The following is a 23,345-nucleotide window of genomic DNA, read 5'->3' as shown; positions in this document are numbered from 1 at the left end:
GGTTTTGGATTAAGGGAATGCTGTGGCTGATTAGATTTTTTATCTAGAACAATAAAGCTTTCTCCGTATCAGCAATTAGACTGTTTCACTTTCTTATTATTTAAGTATTCACTGGAGTAGCACTGTTAATTTCCTTCAAGAACTTTCCTTTGCTCACAATTTGGCTCATTTGTACAAGAGGCCTAGTTTTCAGCCTATCTCAGCTTTAGCATGTCTTCCTCACTGCACCTAATTGTCTCTAGTTTTTGATTTAAAGTGAGAGACATGCAACTCTTACTTTCACTTGAACACTGGGACCACTGTAGGGTTATTAATTACCCTGATTACAATATTGTTCTGTATTAAGGAATAGGCAGGCCTGAAGAGAGGGAGAGAGATGGGGGAATGACCAGTTGGTGGAGCAGTGAGAACACACAGCATTTACCAATTGTTTGCCATCTTAAATGGGTGTGGTGTTTGGCACCCTGAAACAATTGCAATAGTAACATCAAAGATTACTGATCACAGCTTACCACAACAAGTATAATAATAATGAAAATTTTTGAAATATTGCAAGAATTACTAAAATGTCACACAGAGACATGAAGTGAGCAAATGTTGGAAAATTGGCACCAACAGACTTACTTAACATAGTTGCCACAAGCCTTTAATTTGTTTAAAAAAATGCAATATCTGTAAAGCACAATAAAGAAAAGTACAAAACTAAAACAAGGTGTCCCTGTAGCTTTAAGCAGCTCATTCCAGGTTTCTTGAGTCATACATAAGCCCTCTTTGTACTGCTCCTGTGACATTAATATTATCAAAAAAAAGGAAAAAATGCTAAAAAGGCTATAATCTTTGATCTCAAGTCATCAAAATATTTTAACCAAGTATATAACCAACTCTCAAAGTTTAATTTCCAACACATTAACTATTGGCTGCATGTGACTAGTGAACATTTGAAATGAGACTACCATTACTGAGGAATTGAATTTTTATTTAATTATAATTAATTTTATCTAAATTTAAAAGCTGAGGCAATGTAAAATATCTATCTACAAAAGAAACATTTATTGTTTTTATCTAGTCAGCATCAACTAACTAATCAACTAAAATGAATGTTCTCTACACATCAATGTAATAGAGTAAATCATTCATTGAATTTTTTGCAAAGTACACAAGTTACAGTGATCCCTATGTAAATCACAACTGATAACCAGAGATACTATTATAATTTTAATTATTATTGAAATTTTTAATTTTAACATATTTTGAATTAAGTTGTTTTCTTTATCTTTTTGGTCTGGGCAAAAGGGGATAGGGTATAACAAAATTTCTAAATTAAAACATAGGCATTCTACCCAAGCAGAATCAAGTGGAGATGCAGTGAAGATAGCGCTGCCACCGGCACAGTGTAGTGAGACTAGAAGAAAACAATGCACCAACTTTAACATGAATAATAATCACAATTAGCTTTGGTAGAGCAAAATTTAAAAACTATGACTTACATAAAAATATTTTAAACAGCATGTAGACAATATTAGGAGACATTTTTCAGGAAATACATAGTACATTTTCATAAGAAGTTTCCTAAGTCAAAACAGAAGCAACAAAGTTATTCATCTGAGATCAAAATTAAATGTCCAACAAACATTTTTAAAAGATTTTTACAGGATCTGAGCTTATTACTCTCGTGAGCTATATAGAATGGCATGGATTCTTGCAAAAAGAAAGGGAGGGAGGGAGAGAGAGATGAAAGAAAGAAAGGAAGGATGGAAGGAAGGAAGGAAATAGGGAAGAAACCATATTTAAGTAGAGAGATGGTAAATAAATTATTTCAATTATAGATATTTTATTATAAAATTATGAGGAATACTAAAACAGATATTATAGAAAAAGTAGAAGGCCTTCAATTAAGCCACCAAATTACTGTCCATCATATGGAAGACCTGTCTAACAATATCAAAAATCAGTAGATTCAAAATATGAGAAATTACTTTTCTTTTAGCTTTAGATAAGTCATGTGATACAAGAGCCACTACCAAAGTACAAATTTAGACACATTTTGTTTGAAAGAACTTCCAAACTTAAGAAGAAATGTCAAACATGTACCTTAAAAAAATTAAAATTGTAGCATGGATTATTTTTCACCTTTAAAACGGCCAAAGAATTTCAGCTATATATTTAAATAATAGTCTCCATCTCAATAGACAGCTCCAGCCATGTTAGGTTAAAAACCTACACTTATTAGAGTTTTAAAAGAAGAAACTGATATTCCTCTTATTGCTCTGCTCCATTGTATGATATACATAGAGTAGATTTGTGAGGGGATGAGTATAGCTCAATGATAGTGTGTGTGCCTGGCATGCACAAGGTCCTGGGTTCAATCCCCAGTGCCATCATCAAAACAAACAAACATACAAACAAACCTAATTATCTCCCCCTCAAAAAAAAAAAGAATGAAAAATGTTTGTGCTCAGCATTCTAAAGCTATGAAAAGTAGCATGTATTAAGTTGTTAAAACTGATGTGTGTACCTGAAAATAATCAGAATCCTAGCCAGCTTACAAAACTATTGAAAAAATAGAAAACAATACATTTAAGAATCTTGTGTTCCTTGCTCAATGGTTGAGTAGAGGAAGAATTTCACAAAGACTTACTGTATTATTAACGCTGATCAAGAAAGTATTTTTTTCAATATTCAATAATCAAAGACAAAAATGGCAGTGCTCATGTTTTCTCACTGGTATCCCAGTACAGGTAGACAAGCATGGCCTGAAGTACCAAAGAAAGAGAAATTGTACCTATGACCTAGTTACACAGGTACAGACATTTATGTTGAGATTGAAAGCTTTCATAATTGTGGGAGCCCATGATTGGGGTAACAAATTGTAACAGATCCCAGTCGCTTATGTCCTTAAAGAAGACGTGCTTAGTAACTGCCTTGAGGTTTTAGCAATGACCAAGGTCCCTGGCTATAAACGCTGGGCGTGCCTGCTTTTAGCCTTCTATCCCCAAAACAGCCTTGGGCTGGAATGATAAAAAGCTGCAGACTCAGAGGTGAGGAGGCAGGGTAGCCAAAGACAGGAAAGATCCCCTGAGGGGGGCAACCTAAGACAGGCACAGCCACCTGAGTCCAAGTTGTTAGGCAGCTGATTCTCAGATGTTCCACCCTGATAAACTGAAAGGCTCAAGACCCAGGAACATGATTCACCAAAAATGGTCTTCTGACCTTGAGCCCAACACCAACAATAAACAAAGCCTTTGTACTCATTGTGATCCCACTCTATCCTTCACTAAATTCCTGCATTCCTCCTTTGACTGTACTCAATAAATGTGGGAGATTTGAGAGGCTCAAGGCTCCCAACTCTCTCTCGCTCTCTTGACTTTTCCACAGAGTCTTGAGTAATTTATTCCGTTTCGGTGGGACGTCTGCTGGCCAGAACCCACAACTGGTGGCGAACCTACAATAATATGATTTGATAATAAAGATTTTACACTTTTCCCTAACATGAATCAATATGCAGAATATTTTATTTACAATGCAGAGTGTTGTAAAAATTGGCTGCAAAAATAATCAGAAATAGTTGAACACTTAGTTGTTTTTATCGAGTTTAAAGTTGTTGTTCAACTTATGCAATATTCTTAGGAAATGATGTTAATAACACTGTTGACACAAGAATTAGTGAATATGCTTAATTTAAGAAGCACAGATTTGAAACTGTTAAATTTTTGCTTCAAATTCTAAAAAAGCATGAACAAGTTTTATCATAATAAATAAAAATACTCAAAAGAAAAATTTTTGGCACTTAATTCAGATATTGAAAAGTATAAGTTTCTTTGGAACAACTTAGTCTTGTGAATCTACATTTTCAACCATAAATTGAAGTCTCAACTGAGATCAAGCATTTTTGATGAAAATTTGGTGATCCAATCAAGATGTAAAACATCTACTAGGTTTCAAGGAATTGGTTTAAAAAAGTAAAACAGATAAAGAAGTTTATACTGTATAGCACAGGGAAATATACTCAATAACTTATAGTAGCTCATGGTAAAAAAGAATAAGAAAATGAATATATATATATATATATTCATGTATGACTGAAGAATTGTGCCATACACCAGAGATTGACATAAGATTGTAAACTGACTATACCTCAATTAAAAAAAAGGATTACAAAAATTATTTAATAAATATAAAGTGAACACATAGTTCCAAAAACTTGAAAAAGTATTAAAACCATGTAAAATATCTCAATCCTGTTATATTGTTTAAATGTTAGAATGATAATATCCTGGATATGCCAGATTAAATGAAATACAATAAAACTATATCTAGCCCTTTTTAACTCTTTTAAATAAGGCTACTAGAAATGTTTAAATAACATATGTGGCCCAAATTATATTTCTATCACACAGTGCTATTCTAGGCAAGAGTAACTAAAGATAAACATAATTAAGTTCTTGCAAGAGGAGCACATGCTTTAGAACATTGCTATCAACTACTAAAAATTTACCCTGGAAGTTCACATTACAATAGCCCATCTCACTATCTGCACAACACACAGTGAAAAAGTCTCAGCACCAGAATGTAAATTTGCCCCAGAAAGATTCCGTATTTGCAGATGGATGGGTAAAACCATACAGAAGGAGGCAAACTTCAGTAGTATAATGGCTTAAAGTGTCTTTCATAAAAAACTAAAACATGAAAGACCCATACTCTAAGAAACTAGTTGCAGAATTTAACAGAAATTAATTATAAAAACATAACAAGAGTAATAAAATTAGGTGCTTAAAGTAAAGATACAAACTATACAACAGCAAAAAAACTATAATATCTAAATTTTACAACTTTGCTGCAACAGGGATAAGCATCTCATATACTATACTAACGACATCATAAGGGTGGACTCACATGAAAAAATAGAATGGCAAAGCAAAAGTAAAGAAATTTTTAAGTAAGTGAATGCAGTTGCAAGTTGTTAGAGAACAGAAACAAGACTTGTGCATTTTCATGCTTCCCTCAGAAGCCCAGGAGTGTACATATCACATAATACTAAAGTTACTTCTTTATAATTTATTAAGTGCAATATTTTAAATGTTTAAAGTTATTCATTATTTTAGTCTTATCAAGAACAGAAAGTTAAAATAGCACTTAAAGTGCCTAAAGAAGTTTTTTAAAAGTATATAAAACAGCATGAGAAATGTATATCCAAAACAACATAGTACATAAGAATAGACATATACACCAATGGAACAGAACTGAAAGTCCAGACATTAAGCCATAAATCTATTTCCAATTGATTTTGATTAGGGTGCCAAGTTCATTCAATGGAGAAAGAGAGGTCTCCTCAACCAATTGTGCTGGAGCAACTGGATTTCCACACATAAAAGAATGAAGTTGACCCCTGCCTCACACCATATACAAAAGCTAACTCAACATGGATCAACAATCTACATATAAAATCTAAAATCACAAAACTGTTATGCAAAAACACAGTGGTAAATATTCATGATCGTGGATTGCCATAATCATGGCAGTAGGCTCTTATATATGACACCAAAGTACAAGCAACAAAAGAAAAAATAGATAAATTGGACTTCATCGAATGTAAAACTTTAAAATAAATAAATAAGTAAAACTTTTGTACATCAAGATATTATCAATAAAGTAAAAAGATAACCTACCTAATGGGTGAAAATATTTGTAAGCCATATATCTCATAAAGATATGTAAGATATATATCTTTATATATCTAAAATATATAAAGAATTTCCATAACACAACAACAAAAAGACAAACAAGTTAATTTTAAAATGGGCAAAGGTCTGGAATAGACATTTCTTCAAAGGAGATATATAAATGACCAGGAAGCACATGAAAAAATGCTTAACATCATCAGCCATTAGAGAAATGCAAATGAAAAACACTGAGACACTACTTTGCGCCTACTGGGATAGCCATAATTATTTTAAAATTTTAATACTTTTTTGAAAACAAAATATAAGCACTGGCAAGGATATGAAGAAACTGTAGCTTATTGGTGGTAATAAAAACAATACATACACTGTGGAAAATAGTTTGGTGTTTTCTAAAAAAGATAAAAACAGAATTACCATATGACCCTCAAATTCCATTCCTAGATATATACACAAGATTTGAAAAAGTCTCTAAAAAATATTTATACATCAACATTCATTGCAAGCCTTATTCACAACAGCTAAAAAGTGAAAATAACCCGTGTTCATTAACAAATGAATGGATAAACAAAATATGATATATACATACAATGGACTATTATTCAACTATGAAAAGGAATGAAGTTCTGACACACATTCTACAACATGGATGGACCTAGAAAACATGATGTTAAGTGAAATAAGCAAGGCAAAAGGGACAAATATTGTATGAGTCTCCACTTGTATGAAATATCTAAAATGAACAAATTCATAGAGACAGAAAGTAAATTTGAGGCTACCAGATTCAAAGGGAGGAGAGAACAGAGAGTTAATCTTCAAAATAATTCACTACCACTACAAGCTAGGTTAAACAGATAATATAAAACAGCAAACGGATAAACTGGCACTCTGTACCTCCACCAGTAATTAGAAACAATTTACAGGAAATGGACACAGCAATGTTTCTCCTGCATCAGGATCACCTGAGGGTTTGTTAACCCACACTACCTCCTCTGGGTGTTACCCGAGAAGGCTACACTTCTAACTAGTTCCACAGGAGGCTGGCACTACTAGAGGTAGGGGACCACACTTTGAGAACCACTAGTAAAGATAATTTACAGATAAATACAAGATAAATTAATGAAGAGTATGAATGAAATCTGTGGTGCCAAAACAACTCAGCCTAAGAACATGGGGTTCTAATGACTCCCTTAGTTTTAAGTTCAAGTGTCTAGGGACTAATGGCTTGGAAATAATGCTTAATAATTTGTCTTTTCCACCATTCTACAGACTGCAAATTAGAAGTTACAGTTTGTGACAGGGATCTAATTTATACTGTATATTAAGAGCAAATTTGTGTTTTAGATGATAAATAAGGAGAAAAGGCTGAAATCTTTTGTAGATATTGTAAAGCCTAATCAAAATTGTACTCTGGATAGATGGCCAATCCACCTTCTTGGAAGTGAACCAAGGAAGTACTTAAAACAAAGTCAAGATTTTTCTTAAGAAAAAATAAAAGAGACTGCTATACTAAAAATATGGAGAATATAAATATTTCTATACTATAAGCACTGGAAGAAAGCTCTTGGAAAAGTTTTCAAAACTGTTATCAAATACTCAATGAAGCCAAAGAAAATCTTCAACCATGTTTCCATGAAATAACATATTTGGCACAGTGGAACCTGTGCAGAAATCCTTCCACTTTAATTAGTGGAAGATGAATCTGCTGGGGACAGAATATATTACAAAGGGAATTACTGGATATAAACTAACTTCTGTACAGCAGAGTTAAGTGCCCGCATCCTCCAAAGTGGCTGTATATTGGAAAGATTTTTAAAAGATGGTGAGATACAAGTATAAGGGAAAGAGCATGGAAGAATTCCAATCTTCAATAAAGAGAGCTAATCTTCCTTGGTGAAATGGCTAATTCCAGGGCTAGAGCAGAGAATGCACAACATGAGCCTGGGACATCTTCTGGTACTAGAAAGCCAGTCAATCCTCAAAAAGTGATGGGCCAGAAGCCTTCTTGAAAGAGTTCCCTAGGGCCAAACTATAATTATAGCACAAAAATAATGATGGTAATGGATTGAATCCATAGAATAAAAATCTGTAAGTACATTTGATATAAGTAAAATAAAAATCCTCAAGGCTATTCTGATATAGATTTAAAAATTGAACACATACCTAAGAAAGGAAAGTTTTTCTTTTTTTTTTTTTGATTGAATGCAGATTTATTCAGAGATACATTGAAAGGCAAGAGAAAGGCCATGAGGTGTGGGGGTTGGGTGCTCAGATTAAAAGTAGGTACACACTCCATAGATAGATTACGGGCTGTCTCCAAAGAGGGAGAGAGGGGTGGCTGTGAAGGCACTGTGTTGCTGGTTTTTATGGGCTTGGTGGTGAAAGCTTTTCTTTATAGGAGATCCAACCAATAAATGCAGAAGAAATGATGGAAACAGAAAGTCACCATTTGGCAAACACCACAGTAATATCATTTCAGGTAAGAATCATCAATGAAAATAAAAATTAGAGAGTATGATGAAAAATAAGATAATTACCTGGTCACAAAGTGTTTTCCTACAGAACACTTTTTAATTACAAAGGAAAAGCACAACTACAGCAGACAAGCCCGATTGAATCACCTAAACCAAGTGAACAAATTAGCATCACTTGTAATTGTACAAATCAGTAGCACGTGCCTCCTAGTAAGCTTAATAACGTCACTTGCATAGTTCTCTTAACCAAAAATGTTTAACATTCATTGAATCATGGGGAAACCACACAAATCCAAATTGTGGGGTATTCTACAAAATTACTGACCAGTACTCTTCAAAGTATAACAGTCATGAGAGACAAAGAAAGATTTTGGAATTGTTTCAAATTAAAGAAAACTAAGAGGGAACATGACAACTAAAATGCAACTGCATCAGTTCCTAGACAGAGGGAGGACACTACTGAGACAACCGGTGTAAACTGAATACAGACTGGAGACTAGGTAACACAGTACAATGTCAGTGTTAAGTTTCCTGATTTTGATAACTACACTGTCACTGTGTAAGCTGTTAACATTTGGGGAACCTCGATGAAGACTACATGGGAAATCTTTGTAATATTTTGGTAGTTTTTTCCTGAGTTTGACCAAAAAAAAGTAAAACCACCAAAAAAAAAAAAAGCTAATAAATCAGAATAAAGTCTTTCTTTCATATCATATCAAGTTATTTCTGTACCTGTGAAGAAACTATTACTGTTGACCCAGACTTTCATTGGGATAATAAAAAAAAATGACATGTGCTAGGGCAGATATTCAAGTTAAGTAACTTAAACTACCTTTGCTTCTTGCTAAAGGAATGAGAAGATAAAGAGAAGCCAAGAAAATCAGAAATAATCTTATATAATTTCTGCCATTTTTATAATAGTTTTAAACTGGCTGCAGTATTACCCCCTTAATGACAGTTGAAGATGCTTTGTGAGTCAGTAACTATACACAATTGTAGCACAATGGCATCACAGTGGAGTAGGGGACCAGAAAAGCATGGGGCTCCCTCACCAATGGGTTGTCTTGTTCAAAACAAATACTAATGGCACCCTGACTGGCACACACCCCTAGAGGAAGGTGGAGAAGTTGATCGTGGTCAACAGTTAAGAGCGCATTTGTTAACCACTGTCCCAGGTCAGTCTGAGAGGCCCAGATCTGCAGTAACTCCTGATCAGGAAGGGCCAAGGGTTTGCCATCAGTCACACACCCCTGCAGGCAATCAGTTGTGACTTTAAACTGAGCTCTCCTGGGCTCCTTGAAGTACGAAGAGGGAAAATGTAAAGCAGAAGACTTAGCTATAGCAGGTAAGACACTTTCAGCACACATAAGTGTGTAGCATGTACATCAAGATACCCACTGCAGCATTTTTTATACTGAAAAGCACTGGGAACAAGTTAAACATCCAGTAGGTAAGCTATAACATACCTCCACTGTGCCAGGAGAGCTGGGGTAGGTTTAACAGCTCTCTTGTTAGTAAACACTAAGTCACAGGCTGCAGCTGTGCTGAATTTCCATCAGAACAAAGAATTTTCATCTCTAAAAGACTCGCCTTTCAGATAAGGTTGTATGAGCACATCTTTAGCGCTCAGTTCCTGGAGGTACAGCTCCTGAGTCACAGTGTATCTACACCTTATTTCAACAGATAATCCAAAAAAGGCTGCATAAATGTACAACTCCCAGCAATGGGGAGAGAGGAGTGAAAAAGCACAGAGTAGGACAGGTCCATCCTGTCACAGGTCATGCCCAATAAGGGTCGAGAGCAGAACTACAGCTTTTGTAACTAAAGCACATGAGGAAAGCTGTGAGCCTGCCCCAAGATGGTGTTAAGGAGCAATTACAGAAAATACAAAACTGTGGGAGCACAAACTTGGGTTAACAAACTTTGATATTGTAATGATTGTTTAACCAAATCATATTCTCATCTTTGTGTAAACATATAAGAAATGTATAATCAAAACCCCTGCTTTCTATATTTGTCATTATACTGCTCCTTCAAAGCAAGATGTCCAAAAGCACGAAAGACTGAACTCTCAGTACCAGTCACCGCCGTAACTGCGGGACTTCGCTCAGCTGCCTTGAAGCTGCTGTGCTAGCAGGGACCTGCTACGAACTGTCTCCTCGCCGTGAAAAGCAGAGACATAGACATGCTTTGCTCACTTTGCTTAGTTCAAGGTCATAGACTCAGGGCTGCTTCTGCTTATGGAAAGCCATAGCTCATCCCTCGCCCTAACCGGCAGGACGTGCTTGGCTTACCAGGCGCAGGTGGATAGTGTAGGTCACTCCTGCTCACAGAAAACTGACCTAGCCCTCAGCTGGGGACAGCTGGGCTGCTTCACGTGCTTAGATGATTTCTGATCATAGTATGGAGACTCTGTGGTGGCCTGGTGTTTCATTATCAATTATTCAGAAAACTGTAAACTTGCCCATGATTGTTTGAGGCATAAAATAACCATTTGTATTATCAATATTGTAACCTTCTAAGTATAAATTAAGATTATAATGTTTTTGTTTTTCATGATCTGAAACTGCTGACCCGCGTCCCTCCACATACCACATACCCCTTACTCATTCCTATGATGTATTTCTCTTTGATTTTTTTTGAATATTCGCAATAAATATAAGAGCTTTGGAGCAGCTTGGGAGTCAGTCTCTGGCTCTCTCTCACTGTCTTGAACTGATAAAGTCTTGAGAAAATTCATTATTCCATGGTGGAACTTTTGCTGGACAAAAACCATGACAAACAGAACTCACACAAAAATAGAGTGATCAAGAAAAAAATGAAATTTTCATGGCTGTACTCACTCAGTTCAGTATATTTAGTAAGAAGGCTAACCTCACAAAGTCCTTTTATATTATCTTTTGTTTAATTTGTAAATTATTTTTTATGTAAAGACTGAAGCAATGAACAGGTGTTGTTGTTCTTGTTGTTTTGTCAAATGATTAGAAATTTGTTGCAACATAAGTCACCAAATCACGGGGGAGGGTACAGCGCAAGTAGTAGAGTGCAACCCCCAGTACCGCCTCTAAAAATGAAGAAACCTAGTTACCTTTCCCACCAAAATAAAAAATATTTATGTAAACCAATATTAAATAAATAAATTTTTAAAAAATCATCAGCTCATCCATCTTCTCCCTCACCAATCTGAAATGCTGCCTGCGATAAATACCTATGTATATTGGGGTCTCTTTTTCTGTACTTTACTCAATTCATCCTAAAGTAGTGTTGTTGTTTTGACAGGAAAGTAGGATTTATTGGTGGTTGTGTGGAAGGAGGGGACAGCACCAAGGCTCTCATGAGTGCAGGGCCTGCCATTTGTCCAGGGGGCCACAATTTGGGATGTAGTTGACCCCACAGCCATCCGGGATGAGCCACCTTTCTGCCACCATGTTTTCAAATTCATTTGTGTTAAACTTGGTAAATCCCTGCTTCTTTGAGATGTGGATCTTCTGGTGACCAGGGAACTTCAACTTGGCCCTGTGCACGGCCTCAATCACATGCTCCTTGTTCTGCAGCTTGGTGCGAATGGACGTGATGACTTGGCCAATGTGGATCCTGGCCAACGTGCCCTGGGGCTTTCCAAAGGCACACCGCATACCTGTCTGGAGCCTTCAGAGGAAAGCTGCTCATAATCATCTGACACCATTTGGCCACAGAGTGGAAACTGATCCACTTTTGCCTTCTTCCGCCCCAGGTCAAAGATGCGGGTCTTAGTATCAGGGATACCTCGGCAGAAGCATGGCTTTGGGTGTGGATTGTTCTTACAGTACTGGTAACACCTGGCGGGGTGGCGGCCCATGGTGACACCAGGATATTCAGTAGCACGCAGAAGGGAAAGAGCTAAAGTGTTTTATTTACTATCATTTCATGATACTTTTTTTATATCAGAAATAGTCCTTTTGAAGATTGAAAAGCACACCTAGAGGCTTCAGAATGCAAAGCTTCTTAAAGGACTAATCCAGAAAATAAAGTCTGGAATTCTATTATTTCTGTTGAAAAAGAATTTGGCATGACTTCTCTCCCCTTTTTTTCATCAAATGCAACATAGATACAGCAGGGAGGCCATGAAATTGGAACACCTAGATTAGCATCGGGACCCTGCGCTGGTTGCATGATCCTGGGCAATTACTTAAATTTTCTGATCTTCCATTGTTTTCACCTATAAACAAAGTCCAAACATCTGCATATTGTTTCCTTTTTCCCATTTATATTCCATTGTCTCTTTTTCTAAGTATAGGTAATCACATTTCAAGTGGATACACATTTTAAAGAAATTATCCTGCAAGAAAAAAAATGAGAATGTCCTCAATCTACTATTATGAAAATATTTCTAAGATATACTGTGATTTTTTTGTCTACATACTATGTTCTATTTTTCCATATAATGGGACAAAAATGCCACTATACATTTATATCTGTATGTGTATATGCAGAAAATACTCGGGAAATAATTTTTAAGTTTATGTAAAAATATTTCCTTTTTAACAATTTCAGACATGTCAAAAGGAGAAAAAGATTGACTCTATCTGGATTTTTAAAAAAACAGAAAAACTGAGGCCCCAGAAAAAAAATAACCGTGCTAACCAGAAAATGAATGATTTGAATGAGTTCCACCTATCAAAGGCTGACTCAAATAAGGTGCTTTTTCACATTGTATGATATGAAATATCTCTGTTTGACATTATGGTCAAATCCAGAAAAGTTTTTTGTTTTTCTATAATGTTTCACTTTACTCTGTTCTAATTCTCCAGACTATCTATCTACCTTCAATCTACTCTTTGGTTTGTAAATAAAATCTTTATTCTTAAAAAGTTAGATCATTTTAAAGTGAATTAAATTGATAAAATTATATATATTGTTTACAAAATCTATATTCATATGTAGCACACATTTTAGAAATAATAAATTATAACACAATGGAAAAGAAGGGTGGAAATGAAAGTAGCGAAGGCTTTTAATGCAAACTAGGCATCTTCTATTTTGTTGTACAAGCAATAGGGAGCCACTGAAAGTTTTGACAAGAATGGGAGATAATATGAAGAAAGTAATGTTTTTGAAGAATGAATGTAATCACAAAAACTAGGAGATTATTCATAATAGCCAAAAATTGGAGAAAACCAAAATGACCATCAACTGAAGAATGAATAAACAAAATGTGGTATCACTATACAATGGAATATTATTCAAACCTAAAAGAATGAAGTACTGATACATGGTACAACGTAGCAGAACATTGAACATTATGCTAAGTGAAAAATGCCAAATATAAAAGGCCATATATCATATGATTCCACTTAAATGAAATGTCCAAAATAGGAAAATCCATAGAAATAGGAAGTAGATTTGTGGTTGCCAGGGAACTGGGAAGAGGGGAGATGGGAAGGAACTGTTAATGGGATTGGGGTTCCTTCCTGAGGTGATGAGAATGATAAAGCATTCAACAGTAGTGATGGGTGCAAAACTTCATGGATATACTAAACCCTACTAAAATGTATACTCCAAAATGGTAAATTTTCTGGTATGTGAATTAGATCTCAACAACACAAAAAAGGGGTGTGTGTGTGTGTGTGTGTGTGTGTGTGTGTGTGTAAAATATTACAGGCAAGGAAAATAGAAAGCAACCATATTGGTTTAGCAATGAGTACGTAAAGGCCATCAGGGCTTCTATTGTTAAGCCCATCTAGGGAGCATCACTCAGATAACCAGACTCCACAGAGGACCACTCACAGGGTCCCCATGGGGAATACAGCCTGGGACTCTGAATGAGTAAGTGTAAGCAAAGGGGCAAAAGGACTGTCAATAACAATAAATATATGAATATGAGGAGAAAGGAAATATGACAAAAGTAAATATCTTTTCTCTTTAATTGAAAATGAAACATTCACAAAGAGGAAGTTCAACAGAATTCAATACTTACCATCTTTGGATTGAGAAATAAAGGCAATCTGTAGTCTCTTACCCAGACTTTGTCAAATTTTCAACAATAAGATTACCTGTATAAGGAGGAAAATGTGTAAAAATGTATTTGTCTTTATTAACAAAATATTTTATATCTCAACCATAGAAACCATTCTGAAATACTCAAGCCCTAACCTACTAGAGAGTCAAGCATAGTTAAAGCCAATTTCTGGTGGAATCTATATACTATTGTCTTAATGGGAAAAATAAAGTTCATAATCTGCATCTTCACTGTCCAATATGCCAGCCAAAAGCTAGTGAGCACTTGACATGTGGCTAAGTCTACACTGAGACATGGTGTAAGTATAAAATATACTCCAGATCTCAGAGTTAGTACTAGAAAAATAATCTAAAATATCTCATTAATAAGTTTCCATAGTTTCATATTGATTACATGTTGAAATAATAATATTGTGATATATTAAATAAAATGTATTAAAATTAATGTCATCTGTTTCTCTTTAGCTTGTGTTTATATGGCTACTATATATCTGGCTTGCATTATACTTCTATTGGACAATGTTGTGTTAAGTGGCAGCTAAAAGAGCTTTCTGAGAGCTTCATGAGTCCTCCCTTGGTTACCTTTTTTTGTGCTCCAGGAGTAAGACTTTTCCCAGAGTGTTTCCTGCACTGGAAACCGCTGCACACAGCAAGCAACATGAAACAAGCAATAACCCTAAGATGTGACTGGGAGGGAAATCTCTTACAGTTCCTAAGATCCACACTGTACTATGAATCTGAACAAGAAAAATGGAGATTCTCTTGGGGGGTAAGACTGCCTTAAGTAACAGGAGAACAGCCTCAGACAGCAATGATGTGAAATTTTTTAGGAGCTTGGAACTCCCAGCTGAAAGCCACTGCTGTTGCTGGGCCTCACACAGACAGCAAACAGAGCAGTGGGCCAGGAAGCCACGCACGCACACGTGTGGGGCAGGAGAGCCAACTCCGAGAGGTGGTGAACAATGCCCAGGCAAAGAAGAAGTCAGGGGTAGCCCACGGTAGTGTCCAGAAAGCTTCATGGAGAATCATTTTACCCCCACACTGAAGGAATAAGCCTAAAACCTAAAAAGAAAATTATTCCTCTAAGAATGAGGGGGTCTGGAGAAAACCCCAAAATTAACAATACTGTCTCCATAACCATTTTTTCTCACTTAAATACCAGAAAATGCTAACTAATCTACAATAACAACAACAACAACCAAATCTATAATTGCCGGGGGTGAAGGAACTGACTCTTTTGATTCTGATGGAAATGTCTTCATTGTGGTAGTGGTTCCATGATTACAGTTGTCAAAAGTTATCAAATGAAACCCTACATGGGTGCAGTTTACTGTATTTACTATATCTCAATAAAGCTGATTGAAAATAAGTAGGAAATAAATAAAATCAATCACCATTTGCCCTGTGGCAGTCAGAATATAGCTGTCATTCCCTGGGCATGTGAAAATTTGGTCACTGACAGTTTGTATCATGGTAAGCTTTGCTGAATTGTGTGTACTTTGTGTACACATATGTCACATTTATGACCCAATTTTTAATATCCTTTAAAAGATTACACTATGATTCAGCATTAAAACAAAAATTGATGCTTGCAAAAAAGCACAGAAAGGCAGCAGTGGGGACTAAGTTTGATATTCATGAAGCAAATATTTGTGGTTAGATGAATGACCACAATTCTATTTTTTTGTTTGTTTGTTTGTTTGTTTTTCGGACAAGGCAATATCCAAGTGCTAATAATGCACTCTATCATACTTTAAGCCAGCATTTTTCTTCCTTAGTGACAAATAAAATAACAATTTGTCTTATAATTGATTATATAGTGGGCAGAATTCTAAGATGGCCCCCAAGATTTTAACACCCTGGTTTACACACCTTCTCAAAGTTATTCAACCAAATAGTAATCTAAATGCTGCTGTGAAGGGATTTTATCAATGTAAATAAAATCCCTAATAAGCTGACTTTAAATTACTGAGATTACTGTAGGCTGGCCTGACCTAAAAAATCGGTACTTATGAGAACAGTAACCTTAAATAGCAAACAGCCATGCTGTGAACTGTGCATACAGAAGGCCATGTGGGAACCTAAGCGTGGCCTCCAGGAGCCTCTAGGGGAGTGTCTGTGACTCCCAGCCAGCAAGCAAACAGGAATGCCATTCCTACAAATGCAAGGAAATGAATTCTGTGAACTACCAAGTGAGCCTGGGAGAGGACTGTGAGCCTCAGATGAGCTCGCAGCACTGACTGACACTTTGATTTCTGTCTGGTAAGGCTCAGAGGACAGGACCCTACTAACCATGCCCAGACTCCTGATGGACAGTGACTGTGAGGTGAGCTGCTAAAGCAGCAATGGAAAACTAACACAGAAGACTTCTTAGATTTGAGGAAATATGGTTTATATTATTTCTCTTAAAGGCTGCTGATATGCTCCATCATCAATACAATTTCTCACACTTCATATTATTATGAGTGATGTGATTCAATTTCACAAAGCAGCAGGAGGTAATACTACTCTCAAAATTTTACAGGTAAAAAACTTTAGAACATATAATAATTTGTTTCCTCCAGCAACTGGGCATAAGATTTAGCATATTTGCCTCTCTCTGTCTAAACCAATATCATTCCAAAAATAAATAAATAAGTAAACATCTTAGTCCTTATCCATTTCAAAAGGAATGAAAATAAAGTTGAATCTGTGGTGAGAAAAGCTAATTTTGAGATCTAGCAAGGCCATATAATTTCAGGCAATCATCTAGTTTCTAAGAACTTCAGGGAACTCAGCTAATAAAAAAAGGACTAGTGGAAATTTAAATCAAGTCTGGAGGCTAATTAATAGCAGAAAAATATACAGACATATATACAGACATAAATGGATAATGACATGCTCTGCCAAAATTATACAGTGTATAATTAAATGCCATTGCAAATGGCCTGAACTTCAATATCTCTTGTGTGCCAGGCACTGGTCTGTAAGTGATATATGAAGTGTACAGACAAGGACTATCATATAGAATAGTGGTTAGGGATTCCGGCCACAGCCCCAGACCACCTGGCCACAGCCCCGGGCCCACCACTGACTGAAGGCGAGGTCTTGGGCAGGTCTAGCCCCCCTTTGCCAAACCTTCAGCTGTAAGACAGGGACATGGACAATGTTTATCTCTGCGGGCTGCAGTGAGGATTGAATGAGTTAATACACACAAAGCACACAGAAGAATGCTGGACGCATATTAAGCATTCAAACGCTGACATCAATATTGTTTTCATAATAATGCCATATTAATATTCACTTCTAAGAAAGGCAAACTGTGCATCTATGGAGGATACTACCGGACTGTCCTCCTGGGATGGCTTTTACTTTTATTGTATGAATTTGCCAGGGCACTGTTCAAATTTGTTACTGTGTTTTTTACCTTAGTGAAATGTTTATGGGTTCAAGTACTGTATCTATTTCTGTGTTAAAAATCTAATTGAAACTTATATGGAAACATTAGACACTGACATTCTAGGGCTTTGTTATACAAAATAGTTTTGAGGACCACCAATTCAGCATCCCCCAGCTGCCTGTTAAAAATGAACAATCCCAGAAGACACAGTACATTTGGCCAATATACTTTGTTTCTTTTCCATGGGAGGGATAGTCTCTCAGGCTTTTCTCTTCTTCTTTTAATACTCAGTACTTCCTTTTCTGTGCCTGTAAGGCTCCTGGATGCTATTCAGTCTTTTTATAGCAGGTGCAACACTATTTTTCAAAATATTTTAAAAATCAAACAACATTATCTAGGCCATAGAAGACTTTGACAAAAGTACTTTTATGGAAATCAGATACTAGGAGGCAATATTCAAATCCAAATAAATGTTGCTTTAAAGCTCATGTTGATGCTTTATAGCCCAAAACAGTGCAAGCCAAGAAGCAGGAGTAGGTAACCAATGCAACATGAAAAACTGATATCTAAGATTGGGTATTGCTAATTAAGTTTACATGTTCAAAGTCTTAATCCTTATACACAAGTACTTGAACTTCTGAAGTAAGTGGTTTGCATCACCTCATTAGTACAGTACATTGGTTCTCAAATTCTGGGCCCCCAATCATCAGTATCACTTGTAAACACATAAGAATTATACTCCTGGGTCTCTCCCCAGACCTGCTGTATCAAATACCAGGATTGGGGACCAGCATCTATGGTCCTACAAGCCCCCAGATGATCCTGATGCTTGCTAAATTGTGGGAACTACTGGAATAGTGGTTCAGGCACAGTACATTTCTGCTGAGTTTTTCATCACTAGTTTGAATACAATTCTGCCTGGTCAAGTATGAAAATGTATGAATATTGGAAATAGGACACTGAAATAAGGAAACCCAAAATGCATGCCTGCAAATAAGTGCATCTATGACAAATTATAAAGAATTATGTGATTTAAAGCTGATATAATTCAAAGTTACTGCACATTTACTTGATTGTCTACAATGTATGTTTGAAGAATTATTTATAAATTTTCTATAACCTTAAACTTTTTACAAAACTGTAAGTATGCAAGCTTACAAGGTAGAAATAAAACCTGTTTGCCTGGTTGATGGGGGAGGGGGGAAATAAAGATAGGTAATGTGAAAAAACAGTAAGTTGCCTAAGACAGGATCCTTAGGTCTTGACAGGATTCTCTGACTCCCTGTACACCAGCCATAAATTCCTATTTACCACAATTTATTTCATTCAGGCATTTTCTTCTTTTTTTTCAATTGAGTTATAGTTAGTTTACAATGTTGTGTCAATTTCCAATGTAGAGCACAATTTTTCAGTTATACATGAACATACATATATTCATTGTCGCATTCTTTTTCACTGTGAGCTATTCAGACACTTTTAATCTTTAATAGACCATCATTCAGCACACTGCTTTTAGTGTCTGCATGTAACTTTTGATAAAATTTTCAAAGGCTTTGAATTATAATTCTGGAAGGAGCAAAGTTCAAATGTATATAACTACAGTTAGAAATTCAGTATTTAAAACACAACCAAGAAGAAAGAGAAAATCTTCAATGAGACTTTTTAAAGAACAATATTCAGGGTTAGCTCTTTTTAAGGTAACAAAATAAAATTCAAAACTATTTAAATCTCCTAATGAACAAATAAAACAACAGGGCACAGACGTCAAAACTATGTTCTCATTATATTTATTAAATGTAAAACAACTATAAATAAACTAATTAAGGAATAGTCCCATACAAAGTATGGGGAGGAAGGAAAAATTAATGTTATCATAATGACAAACACTATCTCAGCAAACAAAAATAGTTTTAAAAAACCACATAAGAAAAACACTCTGCTTGTACCCACTGACTTAACTGTATATCTTAGAGACTAACAAGTGCTGCTTCCCAAATTTTCTGCTACCCCTTCCCAGCATGACAAACCACACGTTTCCAAATCTAAATAATATATTTCTGAGGCTTGTCTCCTAAATAAGAATCTCTTTCAAGAGATTTAACTCTAATGACAAATCACATTTTACAGATAGAATATAATTATTTATAAACATCACTTTGCTCCCTAAGCCTTTAGATTTGACATAGACAGGCTTCTTCTACTGCTAAAGATGTATCTGGGACGCCTGTCCTGATGGTGATACAAAGGGCAAGACTAAATTTAATTTTAAAAATGCAAATTACTGCAAGTTGGTTAAATTACAGGTTTAAATTACATAATTATTTTGTATAAGAAAGTAAAAGTGGAAACTGCTTCTTCAAGAGTCTGTTAATCTTCTAACATCTGTATAGGATGAAATCTGATTATTTTCCCCTCCTATTTCAGTACTACAATTTTCAATATAAAACTTTTCACTGAAGGGATAGGGCATAGCTCAGTGATAGAGTGTGTGCTTAGCATGCACATGTTCCTGGGTTCAATCACCAGTACCACCTTAAATAAATGAATAAATGAATAAATAAATAAATTTAATTATCTCTCCCAAAATAAATAAATAAATAAAAACACAAATTAAAAGAAAAAAACCTCCTCCACTGAAACTTAAGAGGCAGCAGCACGGTGACTAAAAGCATAGATCACAGTCGGATCTGGATTTGAGTTCTAGTTCTGTGAATTCAAATTCCTAGCTATGCATTCTTAGACAATTCTCTGAATCAGTTCTTCTGCCATAAAACAGGCTTGTTAGTATCTATTTCATAGGGACTGCTGTGAGAAATAAGTAATGCATGTAAATATCCTTAGTAGAGGGTCTGATACATTGCAAACATTCAGTAAGTGGTAACAATGATAATCAAAACAAATAATGATCAAATTATTAATTTATCAAATAATCAAATCTGCATTTTTATCCTGTAGATTCTCAGCCCTCTCCTAGTTGATTCTTTATAAATAACTAGGGGCAGCTCAGAGGTATAAAATCAATCATCAAAAGAAAGAGACCTAGCAGGCACCTTCCTCACCCTTGTTCTCTCCCATGTTTCAACAGCCTTAGTCATTATCCAAACTTGAGAATAAATACCTGCTCACACTGGGCAGAGGAGACCAGAGGCCATATTTAACACCTGTACTTGATGATAGCTCACCCACGGTGTAAGACTAATACCGTACATTCATTTTTCCAACACACTCAACATAAGAATGGGCACTTAGGTGGAAAAGAAATCAACCAAAAGCATCTTTCAGGAAGTGCCTGTTGGATCAAAAGTCTCATTGCTGAGTCAAGAAGAAGAAGGTCAACTTAATGCATCACATGTGCCAAAAGTATAGGCTGTTTTATACTTCCTAGAAATGAAGGGAAAAGTTCACATGAAATCTCTATCAACTTTTGTGACTGCCTTCTAATTCATTTAATAAATATTTGTTGAACACCTTTGGATTGACACTACACTAAGCACATGGATACAAAAGTGACAAGATAATAATATTTTCCTCTTGCAGAGCCTATTAGAAAATCATTCCCTTTTTTTCTCTCTCATTCATTGGTTGACTTACTATATGCCACTATGTGGCAGCAAATATTAGGCATTTTGGGGAGGAGAGATTTACTAAAAAGATAAATAAGATAGAACCCTTGTAGTCAAAGAATTGACAGGCTAGTAGAAGAGAAAAATACAAATACCTATGTTAAGTGCTATGAAAGCCACATAGATACTGTGCATAATCAGTAGGAAAAACAACTAACTCTACTCACATTAAACAGGACAGGCTTTCTAAAGGAGATGGTATTTAAATAGAGTCTTAAGGGATAAATGTTTCACAGGTGAAAGGAAAACAGTACTTCAGACAGAGGAAATAGCCAGGTGCAGACACATACATGAAACCATATACATGCACACACACATACACACACACAAACTGCATTAAATATATACATGTTACATACAAATGGATATACAGTCAGTTTTTAGATGGAAGCAGTCATTTGAATTACAACACAGAAAATGATGCAATTGACTACTTTTCCAATTCTCCCAAAGATGGTACACAGCTAATAATATATTTATAAGGGAAAAGTTATTTCCTTCCAATTCCAGCCTTAGAGCATTAGCACTTAAATCTCTCCCTGAAATAAAGGGAGGTTTGAATGCTAGATTAAATCTGGACTAGAAAAGGCTCTCCCTTAAGCAAAGTATCAATTCAGGTAGGAAAATAAAGGAAAAGAGCAACGGGATCAAATTAGAAGCTCCTTAAATGGACAGGGTTCAATTTTAAACAGTAGGAAAAAAATTAATTCCTTAGTGAGTAATAAAACTTGAAGGAAGAAAGGGAAATCAGACATGATGCAAGGTTTCTCCCAATGATCATTCTATTAACATTGATACTTGCTTTTTCCATTAGCGTGTACTTGACTTTACAAATATTTACATATCATGGCACTCACATTTTGTAAGCCCCCTAACTCTTGGTATACTTTCACGTGAATAGTTTGCCATATAAAAAAATTAAATTCAGGCAGATGGGGTGAATAAATTTTTTTAAATTGTATAAAAATTAGTAAAATCTACCCGGAAACCCTTCCTAGCTTATGAATAATAGTATAAATACTTTTACCTTTTGAGTAATTGCCTTATCATCTTAAAAAATAAAAATCATGAAATTTGTTAATTTTCCTTTATGTCTATGTTTTAAAATGTGGGTTAGAGGCTTATCCATGTCTAAGCTTTATCTTTAACAATAATCAGTATTTATACAAAATCTAACTGGTAAAGTACCTTATACTACAAAGGAAGTAATCAAATGAGAAACAGAGAATTTAATGATGGAGCAAGGTTTCCCAAACTTGGTATCATTGACCTTTTGGACCAGATCATACTTCATCATGGGGTGCTGTCCTGTACAAGGTTTACACCTGACCCCTACCAACTAGAAACCAGCAGCACCCTCACACACAACTCTCCCCTACTTGCGACCATCAGAAACATCTGCAGATGTTGCCAAATGACCCCTGCGGCCACTGCTGCATGCGGGCAGCGTGCTACGCTGCTCAGTGGTTATCTCACTTCACCTAACAACATAGTGTCCATGAAATAGTTGTTATTTCCCCAGCTCAACAAATAAAGAAACTAAGGCCAAGAAAATTAAACAATTTGCCAAGAGTCACATAACCAACAAGTGTGGCAGCCCATACTTAACCCACACAACGGGGCTTCAGTCCCTGCTCTAGTCACTGTTCTGTTGTCACTTATTAATGCCTCAGCCTTTTTCATCTGACACTTGAAATGTAATATTCTGATTTTTATCTGAAAATAAAAAAATAAAATTATCCACACAAGAGGAATTTAAATTAAAAGACTCCCAACCTCAATTCAGGATAAATTAACAAGTATTTTTTAAGCACTGACTGTATGTATGCCCAGTACCAACTTTAGGAACTAGAGTGATTCAAAGAAAAAAAAACCACATTTATTAAGGATTTGGCTCAAGACCTTTTCCACACATTACCTCTCTGAAGTCTCACAACATCCCTGTGAGGTAGGTATTAATATCGTCGGTGGATGTAACCAGTGTACCAGGTTCTTGTCCCATTGCAGAAAGAATTCTGAGATAAGATGTAGTGGTTAATAAAGGTTAAGTGAGAACTTATTAAGGGATGGATTGTACACTCTCAAGGGGAGAGTTAGCAGGCTCAGATGAGCAGCTGCCCTGTGTTTCTCTGGCAAGTTGATTACATAGGGTGTAAAAGAGAATGGGTGGATTATTCATTCGGGAAGGAACGGT

General features: G+C 35.7%; 1 protein-coding gene and 1 pseudogene across 5 annotated transcripts in view; both read right to left on the bottom strand.

The window, feature by feature from the left end:
* LOC140685401 (junction-mediating and -regulatory protein-like) overlaps positions 1 to 23,345 on the bottom strand; it is a 68,529-nt gene that overhangs the window by 29,094 nt on the left and 16,090 nt on the right. The window contains exons 5-7 of one of the 5 annotated variants that reach the window (XM_072957579.1): positions 14,109 to 14,184; positions 1,488 to 1,569; positions 1,284 to 1,402 (exon numbers count right to left, since the gene is read on the bottom strand). The gene's annotated coding sequence lies outside the window, so the exon portion shown is untranslated. Of the gene's footprint in view, positions 1 to 1,283; positions 1,403 to 1,487; positions 1,570 to 3,234; positions 3,443 to 12,334; positions 12,471 to 14,108; positions 14,185 to 23,345 lie in introns of those variants that run through there. The other 4 variants (XM_072957583.1, XM_072957580.1, XM_072957581.1 and 1 more) reach the window with 4 other exon arrangements.
* LOC116279020 (large ribosomal subunit protein uL16-like) lies at positions 11,338 to 12,127 on the bottom strand (annotated as a pseudogene).

Source organism: Vicugna pacos, unplaced genomic scaffold, assembly GCF_048564905.1.
Source record: "Vicugna pacos unplaced genomic scaffold, VicPac4 scaffold_20, whole genome shotgun sequence".
Classification (NCBI taxonomy): Eukaryota; Metazoa; Chordata; class Mammalia; order Artiodactyla; family Camelidae; genus Vicugna; species Vicugna pacos.
This window is presented reverse-complemented; position numbering and strand designations above follow the sequence as displayed.